Source organism: Mobula hypostoma, chromosome 6, assembly GCF_963921235.1.
Source record: "Mobula hypostoma chromosome 6, sMobHyp1.1, whole genome shotgun sequence".
In the NCBI taxonomy this organism is placed as follows: domain Eukaryota; kingdom Metazoa; phylum Chordata; class Chondrichthyes; order Myliobatiformes; family Myliobatidae; genus Mobula; species Mobula hypostoma.
The window spans coordinates 60,030,461-60,051,243 of record NC_086102.1 but is presented as its reverse complement, the minus strand read 5'-3'; the positions used below and the strand labels follow the sequence as shown (position 1 = coordinate 60,051,243).

The following is a 20,783-nucleotide window of genomic DNA, read 5'->3' as shown; positions in this document are numbered from 1 at the left end:
AAGGGATTACCATTGTTGTGCTGCATTGTAATGCTATCCTTGTGCCATTGAGGAATTACTGTGAGAAGCTTCATTGGTTCAGTGGCGTTCTCTTGGGATGGACAAAGCCTTGTACCTTATGGCATGAGGTCACAAGATAACACCACAGCAGCTGGTTCCATTTCTAATTCTGGAGCTGTCAGAAAATGATTTTCTGCTTCTTGTAAGACTGACAGTGGTGGATGGATGTGCTAAAAGAGGGAGGAGCCAGCTTGATCTTTGTCTCCTCCCGGCATGTTCCTGCTGCCGTATTCCCCCATGGGGATGAGCATTGATTGGCAGGGAAAGTGATGATACATCATGACTGGACACAATGAACAACCTGTCCAGTGTCCTTTCAAATCACGCCCCATCGGATGTGATCTGACACATAGAAATCTGAAACTTGGAGCTTGAACGCCTCACTCACTGCCTTCATGAGAGAAACTGGCCTTAAGCCATGCAATCCGGGGCATGATTTGCAGAAGGACAAGGTGTGCTGCAGTTGCCCTTACACTCACAGCAGGTCTGGAGTTAAAACTCTAAGAATTATTTTTTTGCACTGTGATATTCAGGAACAGCTTCTTCCCTTTGGCCATCCGATCCATAAATGGACGTTGAACCCATGAACATGACCTCACTTCTGAAAAAATATTATTTCCATTTTTTGCACAATTTTTAATCTATTCAATATACGAATACTGTAAATGATTTATTTATTTATTTATTATTTTTTCTCTTCTATATTATGTATTGCATTGAACTGCTGCTGCTAAGTTAATAAATTTCACGACACATGCAGGTGATAATAAACCTGATTTTCATTCTGATATGCTGCATTCTCTCAAAATCACAGTCAAGATATGCAAATGCTAGTCTTTGACAAGATAACAGAAAATCTAGCTCATACCTCCCCTGATGAGTTCATTACAACATAATAAGGACACATATTCTTGTCACAGCATCCGTTTGTGTCACTTCAAGAAGGTTTATACATATTGGGGATAGTTCAGTACCAGTATGAAACGTACCCCAGCTGTATTAACATAAAGAATGTGGGTGGCAGTGGCTCAGGAGTTAGTGCTGCTGCCTTATAGCTGCAGTGAGCCAAATTCAAATGTGGCCTCCAGTGCTGTTACTGAGGAGTCTGCATATTCTCTCTCAGGAGGTGGAAGGAAATTGGAGGGCTCCCGTGTATTTTCCACATCTCAAAGATATGCTAGTTCGCTACTGTAAATTTCCTTTATAGGTATATGGAAAGAAGTGGGGGATAGGTCTAATAGGATTGCTTTGAGTGCCTGCATTGATGAATGGACAGAATGGCCTTCTTCTAATGCCTTCAGAAGGTATGTGCAGAAAACTTCGAACAATGCCTCACCCTGTTGATAATATTCTTGATTCAAAACATTGTTTTCCATGCTAGTAATATAGCATTAATTCTATACATGAGTAGATGCACATCTCTAGCCACACCCAACCAAATGGACATTTATTTTCCAGATGAGGCTTTGTATCAAGTATTCATAGAAATGCAAGAAAGAATTCTATGTGACTTGCTGTCAAGAAATTGAATGAAAGGTATGTTCTGAAATTTTGGTTTAACTTTGAATTGAATTCCTGATATATAACCAAATCATTTAAAGTCTTTCAAGTTTCAATGTTCATTTATTATCAAAGAATGTATAATTCATATAACCTTGAGAATTGTTTGCTCACAGGCGAAACAAGGAACCCGAAAGAACCCAATTAAAAGAAAATAAGACCAATCTTGAGTGCCCACTGAGAAAGAGAGAAAAAACACAAAACAAATCATGCAAACAAAAGAAGCGAGCAACAACAACATTCTGAACCAAACTGAGTACTCAGATCCAAATCCCCAGAGCAGCCAGAAGTAGACCCAAAGTCTCGGTATTCAGTTAATTATATTAGTGGGCAAATTGCCACAAAGTTCACAAACACGAAGCACAGCAGCCAGGGGCAGTCTCACAGCCTTAGCGTCATGGAGAGAGAAGGCCCCAGACCATCTGGACCTGCGTTTAAATTGTCCGAACCTCACACTGGGACTCAGCCCTGCCACTGGCGAATCATTCTGGGCCTACATTTTACTGCTGAAGAAGCTGTTCTTGACCTCTCCAAATCAGCTTGGAGCACAGAGCGATCCAGCGCCACGCCCAAACCTCGAGGCCCTGCCTTTCCAATTTATGTGGGCTGACATTTAGAGTGTCCAAACAGTGGATGATACTTCACATTAGGGCTGGGCCCTCACCACGGTGAATCGCTCCGGACCTTGAACATGCCACCCAGTGATTCACTTTGAACTCAAGTTTCTCTGCTGTAGAAGCCAACCTCTCCAATTCGGCTTGGCACTTAGAGTGACTCACTCCCTTACCCGAGTTAGTTAGATGGGCATTGGAACGCCTCTGTCCTGCATTCTCCCCTCCGAATTGTTAACTCCATCCAGCACAGCTCCAACTCCAAGTACATCGAATATGCAACGCACCTGCAGGGCACATCCCGTGAATTCGCTTTGCCTTCTTTATTGTTTGCGGTGATAGTTTACTACAAGTTACTTCAAAAAAAGTGTTACTAATAATGGTTTTAATCGAATTCCTTTGCTTTCAGACTACCAGTAAGCTGTCACACGTCTTCAGCAGTGCCATCTTAAACTGGAAGTGTTACCGATATGAATGACAGTATAGTTTATCAAACTTGAAATGGCTTCCCAATACATTCCTTCTTATGTCTAAATATCTTTGTGTCATCTGTGGCCAACATATACAGTTGAAGTCAGACGTTACATACACCTCAGCCAAATACATTTAAACTCAGTTTTTCACAATTCCTGACATTTAATCCTCGAAAACATTCCCTGTCTTAGGTTAGCTAGGATCACTACTTTATTTTAAGAATGTGAAATGTTAGAATAATAGTAGAGTAAATGATTTATTTCAGCTTTTTTTTTCATCACTTTCCCAGTGGGTCAGAAGTTTACGTACACTTTGTTAGTATTTGGTAGCATTGCCTTTAAATTGTTTAACTTGGGTCAAACGTTTTGGGTTGCCTTCCTCAAGTTTCTCACAGTAAGTTGCTGGAATTTTGTTCCATTCCTCCAGACAGAACTGGTGTAACTAAGTCAGGTTTGGAGGCCTCCTTGCTTGCACACAGTTCTGCCTATAAATTTTCTATTGGATTGAGGTCAGAAAATGATGTCAAGTCTGTTTCATCCTTGGGAGCAGTTTGCAAACACCTGAAGGTACCACATTCATCTGGTATGCAAGTATAAACACCATGGGACCACGTAGCCATCATACCGCTCAGGAAGGAGACGCATTCTGTCTCCTAGAGATGAATGTACTTTGGCGCAAAAAGTGCAAATCAATCCCAGAACACCAGCAAAGGACCTTGTGAAGATGCTGGAGGAAACAGATAGACAAGTATCCATATCCACAGTAAAACAAGTCCTATATAGAAACATAGAAACATAGAAAATAGGTGCAGGAGTAGGCCATTCGGCTCTTTGAGCCTGCACTGCCATTCAGTATGATCATGGCTGATCATCCAACTCAGAACCCTGTACCAGCCTTCCCCCCAGACCCCCGATCCCTTTAGCCACAAGGGCCATATCTAACTCCGTCTTAAATATAGCCAATGAACTGGCCTCAGCTGTTCCCTGTGGCAGAAAATTCCACAGATTCACCACTCTCTGTGTGAAGAAGTTTTTCCTAATCTCGGTCCTAAAAGGCTTCCCCTTTATCCTCAAACTGTGACCCCTCGTTCTGGACTTCCTCAACATCGGGAACAATCTTCCTGCATCTAGCCTGTCCAATCCCTTTAGGATTTTATACGTTTCAATCAGAGCCCCCCTCAATCTTCCAAATTCCAACGAGTATAAGCCTAGTTCATCCAGTCTTTCATCATATGAAAGTCCTGCCATCCCAGGAATCAATCTGGTGAACCTTCTTTGTACTCCCTCTGTGGCAAGGATGTCTTTCCTCAGATTAGGGGACAAAAACTGCACACAATACTCCAACTGTGGTCTCACCAAGGCCTTGTACAACTGCAGTAGTACCTCCCTGCTCCTGTACTCAAATCCTCTTGCTATGAATGCCAGCATACCATTCGCCTTTTTCACCGCCTGCTGTACCTGCATGCCCACTTTCAATGACTGGTGTGTAATGACACCCAGGTCTCGTTGCACCTCGTCTTTTCCTAATCGGCCACCATTCAGATAATAATCTGTTTTCCTGTTTTTGCCACCAAAGTGGATAACTTCACATTTATCCACATTAAATTGCATCTGCCATGAATTTGCCCACTCACCTAACCTATCCAAGTCATCCTGCATCCTCTTAGCATCCTCCTCACAGCTAACACTGCCGCCCAGCTTCGTGTCATCCGCAAACTTGGAGATGCTGCATTTAATTCCCTCATCTAAGTCATTAATATATATTGTAAACAACTGGGGTCCCAGCACTGAGCCTTGCGGTACCCCACTAGTCACTGCCTGCCATTCTGAAAAGGTCCAGTTTATTCCCACTCTTTGCTTCCTGTCTGCCAACCAATTCTCCACCCACACCAATACCTTACCCCCAATACCGTGTGCTTTAAGTTTGCACACTAATCTCCTGTGTGGGACCTTATCAAAAGCCTTTTAAAAATCCAAATATACCACATCCACTGGTTCTCCCCTATCCACTCTGCTAGTTACATCCTCAAAAAATTCTATGAGATTCATTAGACATGATTTTCCTTTCACAAATCCATGCTGACTTTGTCTGATGATTTCACCACTTTCCAAATGTGCTGTTATCACATCTTTGATAACTGACTCTAGCATTTTCCCCACCACCAATGTCAGGCTAATCGGTCTATAATTCCCCGGTTTCTCTTTCCCTCCTTTTTTAAAAAGTGGGGTTTATTAGCCACCCTCCAATCCTCAGGAATTAGTCCAGAATCTAAAGAGTTTTGAAAAATTATCACTAATGCATCCACTATTTCTTGGGCTACTTCCTTAAGCACTCTGGGATGCAGACCATCTGGCCCTGGGGATTTATCTGCCTTTAATCCCTTCAATTTACCTAACACCACTTCCCTACTAACATGTATTTCCCTCAGTTCTTCCATCTCACTGGACCCTCTGGCCCCTACTATTTCCCGAAGATTATTTATGTCCTCCTTAGTGAAGACAGAACCAAAGTAGTTATTCAATTGGTCTGCCATGTCCTTGTTCCCCATAATCAATTCACCTGTTTCTGTCTGTAGGGGACCTCCATTTGTCTTAACCAATCTTTTTCTTTTCACATATCTATAAAAACTTTTACAGTCAGTTTTTATGTTCCCTGCCAGTTTTCTCTCATAATCTTTTTTTCCCCTTCCTTTTTAAACCTTTTGTCCTCCTCTGCTGGACTCTGAATTTCTCCCAGTCTTCAGGGAAGGCACTTTATCTGGCTAATTTGTATGCTTCTTCTTTGGAATTGATACTATCGCTAATTTCCCTTGTCAGCCACGGGTGAACTACCTTCCTTGATTTATTCTTTTGCCAAACTGGGATGAACAATTGTTGTAGTTCATCCATGCGATCTTTAAATGCTTGCCATTGCATATCCACCGTGAACCCTTTAAGTGTCATTTGCCAGTCTATCTTAGTTAATTCACGTCTCATACCTTCAAAGTTACCCTTCTTTAAATTCAGAACCTTTGGTTCTGAATTAACTATGTCACTCTCCATCTTAATAAAGAATTCCACCATATTATGGTCACTTTTACCCAAGGAACCTCTCACGACAAGATTGCTAATTAACCCTTCCTCATTGCTCAAAACCCAGTCCAGAATAGCCTGCTCTCTAGTTGGTTGCTCGACATGTTGGTTCAAAAAACCATCCCGCATACATTCCAAGAAATCCTCTTCCTCAGCACCCTTACCAATTTGGTTCACCCAATCTATATGTAGATTGCTGTCATCCATTATAACTGCTGTTCCTTTATTGCACACATTTCTAATTTCCTGTTTAATACCATCCCTAACCTCACTACTACTGTTAGGTGGCCTGTACACAACTCCCACCAGCGTTTTCTGCCCCTTAGTGTTATGCAGCTCTACCCATATCAATTCCACATCCTCCCGGCTCATGTCCTTCCTTTCTATTGCGTTAATCTCCTCTCTAACCAGCAATGCTACCCCACCTCCTTTTCTTTCATGCCTACCCCTCCTGAATATTGAATATCCCTGAATGTTGAGCTCCCATTCCTGGTCACCTTGGAACCATGTCTCTGTGATCCCAACTATATCATATTCATTAATAACAATCTGCACTTTTAATTCATCCACCTTGTTATGAATGCTCCTTGCATTGACACACAAAGCCTTCAGGCTCGCTTTTACAACCCTTATACAATTATGTTGAAAAGTGGCCCTTTTTGATTTTTGCCCTGGATTTGCCGGCCTGCCACTTTTACTTTTTACCTTTCTACTTTTTGCTTCTACCGTCATTTTATACCCTTCTGTCTCTCTGCACTTATTCCCATCCCCCTGTTGTGAACTAACCTCCTCTCTCCTAGTCTCTTTAATTTGATTCCCATCCCCCAACCATTCTAGTTTAAAGTCACCTCAGTAGCCCTCGCAAATCTCCCCGCCAGGATATTGGTCCCCCTAGGATATCCACATAACCTGAAAGGCTGCTCAGCAAGGAAGAAGCCACTGCTCCAAAACTTTCATAAAATAGCCGGGCTATAGTTTGCAAGTACACATGGGGACAAAGATCTTACTTTTTGGAGAAATGTCCTCTGGTCTGATGAAACAAAAATTGAACTGTTTGGCCATAATGACCATCGTTATGTTTGAAGGAAAAAGGGTGAGGCCTGCAAGCAGAAGAACTCCATCCCAACCGTGAAGCATGGGGGTAGTAGCATCATGTTGTGGGGGTGCTTTGCTGCAGGAGGGACTGGTGCATTTTACAAAATAGATGGCATCATGAGGAAGGAAAATTATGTGGATATATTGAAGCAACATGTCAAGACATCAGCCAGGAAGTTAAAGCTTGGTCGCAAATGGATCTTCCAAATGGACAATGACCCCAAGCGTACCTCCAAAGTTATGGCAAAATTGCTTAAGGACAACAAAGTCAAGGTATTGGAGTGGCCATCTCAAAGCCCTGACCTCAATCCGATAGAAAATTTGTGAGCAGAACTGAAAAAACGTGTACGAGCAAGGAGGCCTACAAACCTGACTCAGTTTTACCAGTTCTGTCTGGAGAAATGGAACAAAATTCCAGCAACTTATTGTGAGAAGCTTGTGGAAGGCTACCCAAAACGTTTGACCCAAGTTAAACAATTTAAAGGCAATGTTACCAAATACTAACAAAGTGTATGTAAACTTCTGACCCACTGGGAAAGTGATGAAAAAAATAAAAGCTGGAAAAAATCATTCTCTCTACTATTATTCTGACATTTCACATTCTTAAAATAAAATAATGATCCTAACTGACCTAAGACAGGGAATGTTTTCTAGGATTAAATGTCAGGCATTGTGAAAAACTGAGTTTAAACGTATTTGGCTAAGGTGTACGTAAACTTCTGACTTCAACTGTACATGTTGTTATCCATCTGTTTTTTGCATGTGGATGTTAGATTGTTTTCCTGTATACTTGTGTAATGGAAATGACATTAAACAGTCTTGAATCTTGAATTAAGTTTTCATGATGTATGCTTTAGCTTTTACTACACCACCTGTTATTATGGCCATAAGACTTTGGAGAGAATTAGGCTATTTGGCCCATTGAGATTGCTCCACCATTTGATCACGGCTCATTAATCTTTCTCCCTTAACCCCATCCTCCTGCCTTCTCTCTATAACCTTTGACACCCCTATTAATCAAGAATCTATCAACTTCTGCTTTAAGTATATCCAATGACCCGGCCTTCACAACCGTCTGTGACAATGAATTCCACAGAGTCACCACCATTTAACTAAAGAAAATCCTCCTTATCTCTGTTTTAAAGTGATGTTATTTTCATCTGAGATTGTGCTCTCAGGTCCTAAACACTCTCACTACTATAAAAATCCTCTCCATGCCCACGCTATTGTGATGCTCTGGGGAGGGGAGTGGTCGACAGCCCACCCGTGCATTTCTTTCTTTTGTATTTTATTTTTTATTGAATTTCATCATCAAACAAACATTTCCATAAGATGTAGTTCAGATACAGTACATATATATCATATAATCATATTCGTCACAAATCTCCACATAATATTTATCTGAGGTATACACTCATAGAAAGGAGAGGAAAGAAAGAACAATGGAAAGAGGAAAACTATGTACAGAGTAGGGAGTGATTTTTTTTACAACATTTTCATTGACTTGTGAGAATAAAATCAGGCCTATGAGGTGTTATGTAGTTAAACCATTTTTTTCAGCATGTATAAAATTGTTCCAACTTATGATTAATAGATGCTGTTATCTTCTCCATTTTGTAGATGTCCATTGTAATTTCCATGCATATATTTAGAGTTGGGCTCTTCTGTGATAACCATTTCCTGGTAAGAGTCTTTTTACCAGCCACCAGCAGTACATTCATTAAATATTTATCTCTTTTCAACCATTCTTGATGTATATACCCAAAATATATGGTCTTACTCTCTAAGGGTATTTCACATTTAAAGATGTCTTGTAGGGCATTATGTATCCCACTCCAATAGTCTTTGATAACGGGGCATTCCCAGAAAATATGATAATGGTTTGCATTTTGATTTCTACAATTTCTCCAGCAAACAGGGGGGTTGTTATCATAATGGGATTTCTGAGAGGGTGTAATAAAATATCTTATCAAGTTTTTCCACCTGAACTCCCTCCATTTCTGTGAACTGGTGCACTCCATTAATACCTCCATATTATTGTCTAGTCTTCCTCAGATATTATTATTCCTCCTTCCTTCTCCCATTTTGTTTTAATGTATGAAGTTGAATGTGTTTTAAGATTTGACAAACCCTTATACACGCTTGAAACGATCTTACTACCGTTGTCTGAATTATATGCTTTTCTAAACAGCTCTACCAGACAACCAGTACTGTTTATTGTCCTTGTGTTAAAATGCTTTTGTGGGATTATGGTGGGAAGTTCCAGTTCATTTATTGTTACATTTCATCTTGGGTTATACAGTTATTCACTTGTGTATTTGCGGGTCACCATGACTGTAACCGAGGTGTTGATGGTCACCTCCTCCGCCTGTATGAGACTGGTTGGGTTCACTCTCCGGGTCTGTTTTGTGTATCACAATAAAATGGTTGTTGAGTTCAACAAGCTTCCTTGTCTGTCATTACGGACCAAATGCTTGCCACACTACCTAGTCCTTTCAATATTTAGTAGGCTTCGCCCATTGATATACTTCTTCAACTTCTAAACTCCAGTGAGTACAGGCCCAGTGCTATCAAATGATCCTCATGTTAACTCCAGGATAATTGTCATAAACCTTCTCCAGACTCTCTCCAATGCAAGCAAATCCTTCCTTAGATATAGATCCCAAAACCTCTCACAATGTTCCAAACCCCTTCTGACCAATGCCTTATCATGTCTCAGCATTACATACTGTACTTGCTTTTATATTCTAGTCCTCTTGAAATGAATGCAGACATTGCATTTGCCTTTCTTTCTCCTGACTCAACCTGCAAGTTAATCTTTAGAGAATCCTGCACTAGGATTCCAATGTCCCCTTGCACCTCTGATTTCTGAATTATCTCCCCATGTGGATTTTGTCCTATTTTATCATGTGCTTCAAAGTACTCTAAAACCTCATCCTTAATAACGGACTCCAAAATCATAACTACTGAAGCCAGGTGAATTGGCCAATAGTTTCCTGCCTTTTGTTAAAGTGGACTGACATTTGCAATTTAATTCTGCTGGAACCATTCTTGGCTCTAGTGATTCTACTAATGTTTACACAATCTCCTTAGCTATCTCTTTCAAAACCCTTGGCTGCAGTCTATTTGGTCCAAGTGAATTATCTGTCTTCAAACCTTCCAACTTCCCAAGCACCTTCTCCTCAGTAATACCGACTAATTTCTGCCCTCCAACTATCTCGAATTTCAGGCATGTTGCAAGTGTCTTCCACATTGACAAATGGTGGAAAAAATTTTTGAGTTTGTCTTCCCTTTCTACTTCTCCAGCGTAATTTTTCAGCAGCCTGATGTTGCCCCTTTTGCCTCTCTTTTTATATATCTGAAAGTCTTTTGGTATTTTTGTTTATATAATTGGTTAGCTCACCTTCATATTTCTCCAATTATTGCTTTCATAGTTGTCTGCAGTTATTTTTTAAGCTTCCCAATCCTGTAGCTTCTAGTATCTAGATTCTCCTCAGATACAACACCACTAAAGTAAGGGATTAATAATTTGATGTGAATATTTTTTTTCCCAGCTAAAATGTTCTCCTCTTCAAAGGGAAGCAGTAATCCTTTAAGAGCTGCTGTTTTATCAGTGTTTTTCAAAGCCAAGAAAATGGCGATGTGATCTGTGCTCATCGAGGGCCTGTTACAATTAATGGGAAGAGCTGATTTCAATGCCTACAGGATTACTTTGGTTTGTTTTGGTTTTGGCTGGATTGTCGAAGGACAGTCAACCTAGGCCAGTTAGTCCTTGTCTGTCCATCATTTCCTATATGTTTGTGAATATAGTGAGGATGTCATCAGCACAGTACAAATGGCATAACCTTGAAAAATCCACAAGATGAAGTGTCAGCTGGCTTGTACAGAGCTTGAAGCAAAATCTTACATTGTATTCCTCCTTACACGTATATTGAATCAATCTATGTATTTTATTGCACAGGTGAAATACGAAGAAAGAATTCTGAACAAAAAATGTGTGATTTTTTAAAAGGATTCAATTATTTACATAATTTTTGAAATTGAATATATAGTGAGGAAGGGAGGGAGGTGAATGCAGAGGAGCTGTATCTCATGTGCTTCCAATGAGAAGGTGTCTGTGAGAGGAAATAGATACTGCTGTCACTGAAGAATGGACAGGGGTGTTGTGGATAGAGGGGTCACTTTAGATTGGTGAAAGGAGAAGGTTAGGGAAAGGATATTTGATGGTGACATTGTGCTGGAAATGGCAGGTGATGTGTTCAGACAATTAGACAATAATTCTGGAACTCTTGCCTCTCCCTGATTCTCTTTTTGTTTCTTTATGTCCACTACCATCCTCTTTTGACTGTACCATTTTTTTGTGTTATTTTTGGTCTCTCTTTGCCTCTGCCTTAACTGAACATTTCTTTCTTGCTCTTTCCTTCTCTGTAAGTTTAGCATGAGCCCCCCCCCCCAAAAAAAATCTACAGCGGCACCACTGGGAGCATCTTGACTGTCTGTATCACCATCTGGTACGAGAATGGCACCAAACTTGATCACTGGGCATTGAGAGTGGTATGGATAGCCAAGCACATCTGTGGATGTGAACTTCCCTCCATTGAGGACATTTACAGCAGCAGGTGCAGAAAGAAGACCTGGAAAATCATCAGGGACACCAATCACCTCAACCATAAACTATTTCAGCTGGCAAACGCTACCGTAGCATTAAAGCCAGGTCCAAGAGGCTACAGGACAGCTTCTTTCTACAAGCCATTAGACTCTTAAATTCACATGTCTGTACATTACAACAGAGTCATGACACAAAGATTTTTACTTCCTCATGTTGTGGAATGGATGTAACATTTAAATAAATTCTATTTTATTCCTCATATCTCAAAAATAAACAGAAAATGCTGGAAGAACTCAGTGAATTGGGCTGAATGAAAAGAGAGGCATTAAAGAGAAAAGCTTTGACATCAAAATCGTTTATTAGAACTGCACCTGTACCTCATCCTGTATATTCTTTATTTCAAAACTTAGGCATTTTCCCCAGTTTGTTGGTAGTACAGATGACTTAAAACAGGCCAGAATTTTGTTATCTGCCTCTGAAATTCACTTCATTGACATCAATAAAATGAATGCAGGAGGAAGAATACAGTACACTGAATTACTTCATTGCATGATTGTCAACACAAAATAATCTGCAGATGCTGGGGTCCTGATGAAGGGTTCCGGCCCGAAACGTCGACTGGTCTTTTCCATGGCTGCTGCCCGACCTGCTGAGTTCCTCCAGCGTATTGCATAATTGTCATCAGGTAAAACACATTTCTAGGATGTGATATATTTAACTTTTTCTTATTTGAATGGAGCGTCATCAATTTTATTCTCCACAGCTGCTACCCGATCTGATAAACATTTCCATTTCTACATTCATTTTTATTACTCTCGCATTTTGCAGAAAAATATTATTCATTAGTAGCCTCATCAGTATATACCAAATAAGTATCATTCCAGTTTGTGCTAGGAAGTCTTTGCAAAGTTTACATAGTGTTCACTCTCTGAGATAAAGACAATTGAAGAATAAAGATAGTACATGAATTATGCATGAAGTATTGACTTAGTAAAGTTTTACTAAAGTAGATCTTCTCATGGATTGAAGTTCTACATGCAACGGACTAAGGTTCACTGATTGCCTTTGCCTGACATTGAAATGTTCATTAGACTTGCAGTAATTATGGATTTCTGTAACTGATAACAGCTATCTAGTAATTAAATTACTTTTTCTTGTATTGTTCTATAGATCTATTGAATTTAGTGATATTTAAGAACTCTTAGATTCAGTATTGTAACAACTCTTGCTAATGATTGCTGTATCCATGAAATGAATTTGTGGCTGGCCATTTATAGTACAAAATATGCAAGCAGGCAGAATTACAAAGCTGGAGAAATGGATGGCATATCGCTCAGGGTAATATGTAATCAACTGTCTCTTTAGTTCTCCATCTCACTCCCACTCCCACTTTTCCTTTCTGTTCTTAGTCTCCTACCCTGTTTCAATGAAGCTCATGCATTAACTTGTGGAACTGAATGCTTCCTTTGACTGAGCACATTATAGTATTCTGATTCAATAGAGTACAATAGTTTAAGACGATTCAGACAATTGTATTTACACTCAGTGGCCAGTGAGGTCATTAACAGCTTCTGCTGCTGTAGCCCATCCACTTCAAGGCTTGACTTTTAGTGTGTTCAGAGATGCTCTTCGGCACACCACTGTTGTAATGTGTGGTTATTGAGGTTACTGTCACCTTCCTGTCAGCTTGAAACAGTCTGACCTCTCTTACTAACAAGATGCTTTTGCCCACAGAGCTGCTTTCTAAATATTTTTTACTTCATTCTCTGTAAATTCCAGGGACTGTTGTGCATGTAAATCCCAGGAGATCAGTAGTTTTTGAGCTAGTCACGTTACCACGTCTGGCACCAACAACCATTTCATGATCAAAGACACTTAGATCATACTTCTTCACCAATCTGATGCTTGGTCTGAACAACATCTGAACATCCTGACCATGTAAGCATGCTTTTATGGATTGAGTTTCAACCACATGATTAGCTGATTCGATATTTGCAATAACAAGCAGGTGTACAGGTATATTTAATAAAGTGGCCTCTGAATTTACAACTCTTCTGCCTCCACCTTTTGCTTGTTTTCTTGCTGAATTACCATCCTCCTTTGTCTTGTTGTTTTATCTTTTCTGGCTTCCACCCAGTAGTACTTCTTTGTACCATAGACCTTTCTCTTTGCTGTACTCTCCCCTTCACATTTTCTCAGTACCATAAACATTTCATCTTAAAGGTCAGTGACATACATCATTATCCCTAGTTTGTTCCCCTCACTAAATTGCTTAGTGAGCTGAGCATATTCAGTATTTTAGATTTTGTCTCAGATACTCAGCACATATGGAATTTTGCTTTTGGTGACCCAGATTAACTCAGTTCTTTTCATGTGAAGATCTATTGTATTCAAATCTCCAAATTGAGCAGTTGGAAAGTTCTCCCTTTGCTGTCTGTAAAGCTCTTATGTATAATAAGCTTAGTGAGGAGGTACAGGTAAGCAGCAAGTAAGGCTTTTGTAGCCGTTGAATCAAAAGTCACTGAGTTACAACTAATTAAATAAAGGGATGATGCAGGATCAGGTGATGTGCTGGAGCTGCATGATGTGGAAGTTGGTGGACCCCATTGTGGTTCCTGGTGACCACATCTGCAGCAAGTGTTGGCTGCTCGAGGAACTCAGGCTCAAAGTTGATGACCTGGAATCTGAGCTTCAAACACTGCAGCACATCAGGGAGGGTGAGAGTTACCTGGATTCTCTGTTTCAGGAGGCAGTCACACCCATGAGATTAGTTGACTCAAACCCGGTCTACGATCAGGGACAAGAGGGTGTGACTGCGAGTGAGGTGGGTACTGGGATACAAGATACAGTGCTGGAGGAGCCTCAGCTCTTGAGCTTGTCCAACATGTCTGAGATTTTTGCTCCCTGTGGATGACAGTGGGGTCTGTAGGAAGGATGAACAACCTAACTGTGGCATTGTAGTTCAGGGAGCCATTCAAGAGAGGGGAAAGAAGAGAAACGTAGTGGTAATTGAGGATGGTATAGTCAGGGGAATAGACAGAGTTCTCTGTCACGAGGATAAAGTGTCCCAAAGGCTGTGTTGCCTGCCTGGTGCCTGGGATCGGAACATCTTATCTGACCTACAGAGGAATTTGCAGTGGGAGGGAAAAGATCCAGTTGTCGTGGTCCATGTGGGTACCAGCGACATAGGTAGAATGAGGAAAGAGGTTCTGCTGAGGGAATTTGAGCTGCATGGGACTAAATTAAAAAGTAGAACCAAATAGGTAGTAATCTCTGGATTACTACCTGAGCCATGTGCAAATTGGCATAAAGTCAAGAAGATTAAAGAGTTAAATGCGTGGCTCAAGGATTAGTGTGGGAGAAAGTGGCTTTGAATTCATTGGGAAATTGGCACCAGTATTGGGGAAGAAGGAAGCTGTTTCACCTGAACCATGATGGGTCAGAATCAGGTTTATTATCTCCGACATGTGACGTGAAATTTGTTAACTTACCAGTTACATAATATAGAAGAGAAAAAATATAATAAATGAATAAGTAAATCAATTACAGTCTATGTATATTGGATAGATTAAAACTCAGGCAAAAACAGAAATAATATATATTTAAAAAGTGAGATAGTGTTCAAGGGTTCAATGTTCATTTAGGATTCGAATGGCAGAAGGGAAGAAGCTGATCTTGAATCGCTGAGTGTGTGTCTTCAAGCTTCTGTACCTCCCACCTGACGGTAACAGTGAGAAAAGGGCATGCCCTGGGTGCTGGAGGTCCTTAAAAATGGATGCCGCCTTTCTGAGACACTGCTCCTTAAAGATGTCCTGGGTACTTTGTAGGCTAGTACCCAAGATGGGGCTAACTAAGCTTATAACCCTCTGCAGCCTCTTTTGGTCTTGTGCAGTAGCCCCCACATACCAAACATTGATACGGCCTGTCAGAATGCTCTCCATGTTACATCTGTAGAAGTTTTTGAGTGTATTTGTTGACATGCCAAATCTCTTCAAACTGTACTTCATTAGAAGCACAGTTGCTGTCTTGCCTTCTTTATTATTGCATCGATATGTTGGGACCGTGTTAGATCCTTAGTGATCTTGACACCCAGGAACTTGAGACTGCTCACTCTCTCCACTTCTGATCCCTCTATGAGGACTGGTATGTGTTCCTTTGTCTTACCCTTCCTGAAGTCCACAATCAGCTCTTTCGTCTTACTGACATTGAATGCCAGGTTGTTGCTGTGATACCCACTAGTTGGCATATCTCACTCCTGTACACCCTCTGGTCACCATCTGAAATTCTACCAACAATGGTTGTATCATCAGCAAATTTATAGATGGCATTTGAGCTATGCCTAGCCACACAGTCATGGGTATAGAGAGAGTAAACAGTGGGCTAAGCACAAACCCCTGAGGTGCACCACTGTTGATTGTCAGCGAGGAGAAGATGTTATCACCAATCCGCACAGATTGTGGTCTTCCGGTTAGGAAGTCGAGGATCCAATGGTGAAGCACATAACTAGGGCTGTGGTTAGGTTGAATCAATGGATTGGAGAAGTATGGATAAAATAAAAAAGAAAAGTGTGGATAAAGATAAAGAAAAAAACAAAAGATGAAAAAAAGAGAAATGTAAGAGCAGAGTGAAGAAAAGTCAAGTGTAAAAGAATAAAAGATTACAAGATTTTAAAAGCACAATGAGCTTAAGGGCACTTTATTTGAATGCCCATATTATTTGAAACAAAGTCAGTGAACTTGTGGCTCAAATCAGTACAAAGAGGTATGATTTAGTGGCCATTACAGAGAAGTGGTTGCAGGGTGGAGAGGTTTGGGAATTAAATATCCAAAGATATCAGGTAATATGGAATGATAGGCAGGAAGGTAAGGGAGGTGGGATAGCATCCTTAATTAAAGATGAGATCAGGGCAATAGTGAGAGATGATATAAGATCTAAGGAGAAGAATGTTGAGTCCATCTGAGTAGAGATTAGGAATAGTAAAGGGGAAAAAAAATTCACTGGTCGGAGTTTTCTATCGGTCACCAAATAATAACATTACAGTGGCACAGGCAAGATAAAGAGAAATATCTGAGGCATGTAAGAATGGAACAGCAGTTATCATGGAGGACTTCAAATTGCACATAGATTGGGTGAATCAAGTTGGTCAAATCAATCTTGAGGAGGACTTCTTAGAATGCATAAGTGATAGCTTTCTTGAACAGCATGTTATTAAACCTACAAAGGAACGTGCTATCTTAGATCTGGTCCTGTGCAATTAGACAGGTAAAATTAGTGATCTTGTAGTAAGGGGTCCTCTTGGAAAGCGATCACAGTGTGAATGAATTTCTCATACAAGTGGTGCAATAGTTCAATCTAAAACCGTTGTACAATGGAGACTACAATGGAATGAGTGAGGATTTGGCTACTGTAGACTGGGAACACAGGCTATATGGTGGGACAGTTGAGGAACAGTGGAAGAATTTCAAAGAGATTTTTCATGGTGCTCAACAAAAGTATATTCCAGTTAAAAGCAAGGACAGTAAGGGTAGGGAGAGCCAGCCTTAGATAACAAAGGAAATAATAGAAGGCATCAAAAGTTACGGGGAGAAGGCTGGGAACTGAGGTCGAGGAGGAGAAAAAAACAGGGTCAGCCATGATTGAATGGTGGAGCAGACTCAATGGGCCAGATGGCCTAATTCTGCTCCTATGTCTTATGGTCTTGTGGTCTATCGCTAAAGAGGTAGAGCTGAACAAACTTGTGGGCCTGAGAATAGATAAGTTCCCTGGTCCTGCTGGAATGCATCCCAGGGTATCGAAAGAAATGGCAGAAGTTATAGTAGAGGCTTTGGTGATGATTTACCAAAATTCTCTGGACACTGGGCAGGTCCCGGCAGATTGGAAGACAGTGAATATCACGCCACTCTTCAAAAAAGGATGTAGGCAAAAGGCAGGCAACTATAGGCCAGTTAGTTTAACATCTGTAGTTGGGAAAATGCTTGAAGCTATCATTAAAGAAGAAATAGCGAGGCAACTGGAAAGAAAAGGATCCATCAGGCAGATGCAGCATGGATTCAGCAAATGCAGGTCCTGTTTCACAAACTTCCTGGAGTTCTTTAGCATATAATAAGCACAGTGGATAGTGGGAAATAGATGGATGTCATTTACTTGGATTTCCAGAAGGCATTCGATAAGGTGCCATGTGAAAGACTTATCCATAAGATTAGGATGAATAGAGTTGGGGGTGATGTATTAACATAGAGAAAGGATTGGTTAACTAATAGAAAGCAGAGAGTTGGGATACATGGGTGTCACGCTGGTTGACAATCAGTGGTGAGCGGTGTGCCGTTATGCATTAATGATCTGGAAGAGGGAGCCAAGTGTAGTGTATCTAAGTTTGCTGATGATACTAAATTGAGTGGAAAAGCAAATTATGCAGAAGATACAGAGAGTCTGCAGAGAGATATAGAGAGGTTGAGTAGGCAAGGGTTTGGCAGATGGAGTATAATGTTGGTAAATGTGAGGTCATCCACTTTGGAAGGAAAAATAAAAGAGCAGATTATTATTTAAATGGTAAAAGATTGCTGCATGCTGCTTTGCAGATGGACTTGGGAGTGCTTGTGCATGAGTCACAAAAGGTTGGTTTGCAGGTGCAATAGGCTGACAAGAAGGCAAATAAGATGTTAGCTTTCATTGTTAGAGGGATTGAATTTAAGAGCAGGGAGGTTATGTTGCAACTGTACAGTGTACTGATGAGGCCGTACCTGGAGTACTGCGTGCAGTTCTGGTCGCCTTACTTGAGGAAGAGTATACTGGCTTTGGAGGAGGTGCAGAGGAGGTTCACCAGGTTATTCCAGAGAAGAGGGGGTTAGAACATGAGGAGAAATTGAGTCACCTGGGACTGTACTCGCTGGAATGCAGAAGAATGAGAGGAGATCTTACAGAAACATGTAAAATTATGAAAGGGATGGATAAGATAGAGTCAGGAAAGTTGTTTCTACTGACAAGTGAGACTAGAACTAGGGAACATAGCCTCAAGATTCGGGGAAGTAGATTTAGGGTGGAGATGAGGAGGAATTGCTTTTCCCAGAGTGTGGTTAATCTGAGAAATTCTCTGCCCAATGAAACAGTGGAGGCTATCTCAGTCAATATATTTAAGACAAATTTGGATATATTTTTGCATAGTGGGGTAATTAAGGGTTGTGGGGAAAAGGCAGGTAGGTAGAGATGAGCCCATGGCCAGATCAGCCATGATCTTATTGAATGGTGGAGCAGGCTCGACAGACCAGGTGGCCTACACCTGCTCCTGTTTCTTATGGTCTTATGCTACCACAATTCAAAGCTGTTGTGTTACCAATAGAAGAAACAAAATAAGAAAAAAAATTATGCTTTTGCCAGTAAAAAGTCACGTTTATTAGTGATGAAACAGTAAAATTTTAGCTCTGAAGCTGAAAATTTTATGATGAAACATGAAGAGTGCCCAAAATTTGAATGAGCTTCTCCGTCTGGAAGCACTTCAAAAAGGCTCTCGTCTACCATAATAGGAAACGTCTGGTAGCAAAAGGGCAAATCCTCTTTCACCTTTCTCATACATTTCCTTTCGCACTATGCACACCTTATCACCTGGGAAAGGGGTGGAATGCGTATTTGATAGGAAAGTGTTTTCAGGTGTCTGCGGAAAGGTCAATGGAACAGAAGTAGCTAGATTGATTTTACATAAAGCTGGCATGGACTTGACGGACCCAGTAAGCTCCTTTCATGGCATAACAAATCTGAGATGATCGTTGCATCTCTTCCTCTTACATTGCACACAGTTCTCTCCTTCAAATATGTTAGAAATGAAGACTAAACATGGGGTGGGGGGAGCATCTGTGTTATCTATTTAATATTTCAGTAATATTTGAATAATATTGTAAATGTATTGTTTGATTAAGCATTCTTGTTTGTTTACATAATTCATCACAGTTTCTATGTAAGAAGTAGGTGAATGGCATGTGCCACCACATTATATGTAGGCGCTTCATGAAAGCAAAGCAAAGTAGACACGTTTATCCTCGGCTCCCGAGTTCTTCTTTAGATTAGTTTTGGAGTTATAAAATATAACAATCAGTGCTGTCATTTTATTTTTGAGCATGTGATCAAGCTTGAGGAACAATTTAATCGCCGCTCCCCTCATTCAGTCTCCCTCTGTCTCTGTTCCTTTGTTGCCTAATCTATGAAATTCTTGAACTCAAGTATTTCAGGTCTGATCTATGAAGAAAGCTGCCAGTCTGAAACACTGAGTCTTTTCTCTCTCCACATGAGAAGTGCAAAACACTTTCAAGATGGTCAAAATTACAAATGCTCACAGTCAATTTATTATCAAAGTATGTATCTATCACCATATATTACATTGTGATGTATTTTCTTGCAGGCAATCACAGTAGAACAGAAAAATACAACAGAATCAATGGAACAAAGACCGACAAATGGCGAATATGCAAAACGACAAACTTAATCATCAGTATGGAAGTCAAAGGAAAATTGGTCTTTTTCTGTGCTGTATGAAGCCTTTGAGCTATCTAGATCAGTTTACCACTTACCTTTTTGCAATCTGTGGGAACCTATGTTTGTAAAATATCAGCATTTTTGCTTAACAACAACAGCTCATGTGGTTACATCTTATGGAATGTGAAGCACTTTGAGAGGATTTTCAGAGATCTGATGAATTTATGCATATATCTTTTTCTCTCTGTGTTATCCTATTTTAAAACAAGGTACTTTCTTATAATATATAAGGCTTTACACTTTCATCTTGGTTATATAGTGATGGAAAACTGCTATTCACTTAAATTGATGTGGTGAATGTGACCATGTTCCTAAGGGGAAGATTTAGCATAGTTATTACTTTAAAGACATTTGCCTAGTTATAAAATATGCATATTCAATATGCATATTAACTCTATTTTTATTGCTCGGATACGTTTTAACTATGTGTTCATCTTTTTTCTTCCTTCCCCAATTACTTTTATCTTATAAGTTTGCTGTATAACAAATTAGTGCATGATTGAACTAGCAGTGTTTTTACTTATTCTATATTATAAAATACATTTATATTTATTACTGTCTTAATTTTTTTGAATATTTTAGCATAATTATACAAATTAAGACTTTTATTCCTATCCAGGTCAGATTTAATTTCCTTTAAACATATCAACAAAGGTTTGATAAACAGTTCCACAAATTTGCATTTGTCACTGCACATGCTTCATCGTCCAATTAGCAGTTGGGTATTTTTGAATGCATCACTATGATATAATTAACAACATCCAGTCAGTAAGAATGAAT

At 40.1% G+C, this 20,783-nt stretch overlaps 1 long non-coding RNA gene across 1 annotated transcript; it reads left to right on the top strand.

Moving 5' to 3' along the window:
* Nucleotides 1–1,527: 1,527 nt before the first annotated feature.
* On the top strand, nucleotides 1,528–19,887 carry LOC134347553 (uncharacterized). The gene is made up of 3 exons (XR_010018187.1): nucleotides 1,528–1,596; nucleotides 8,492–8,554; nucleotides 19,870–19,887. It is a non-coding gene; the product is annotated as an uncharacterized LOC134347553 (long non-coding RNA).
* The last annotated feature ends 896 nt before the right edge of the window (nucleotides 19,888–20,783 follow it).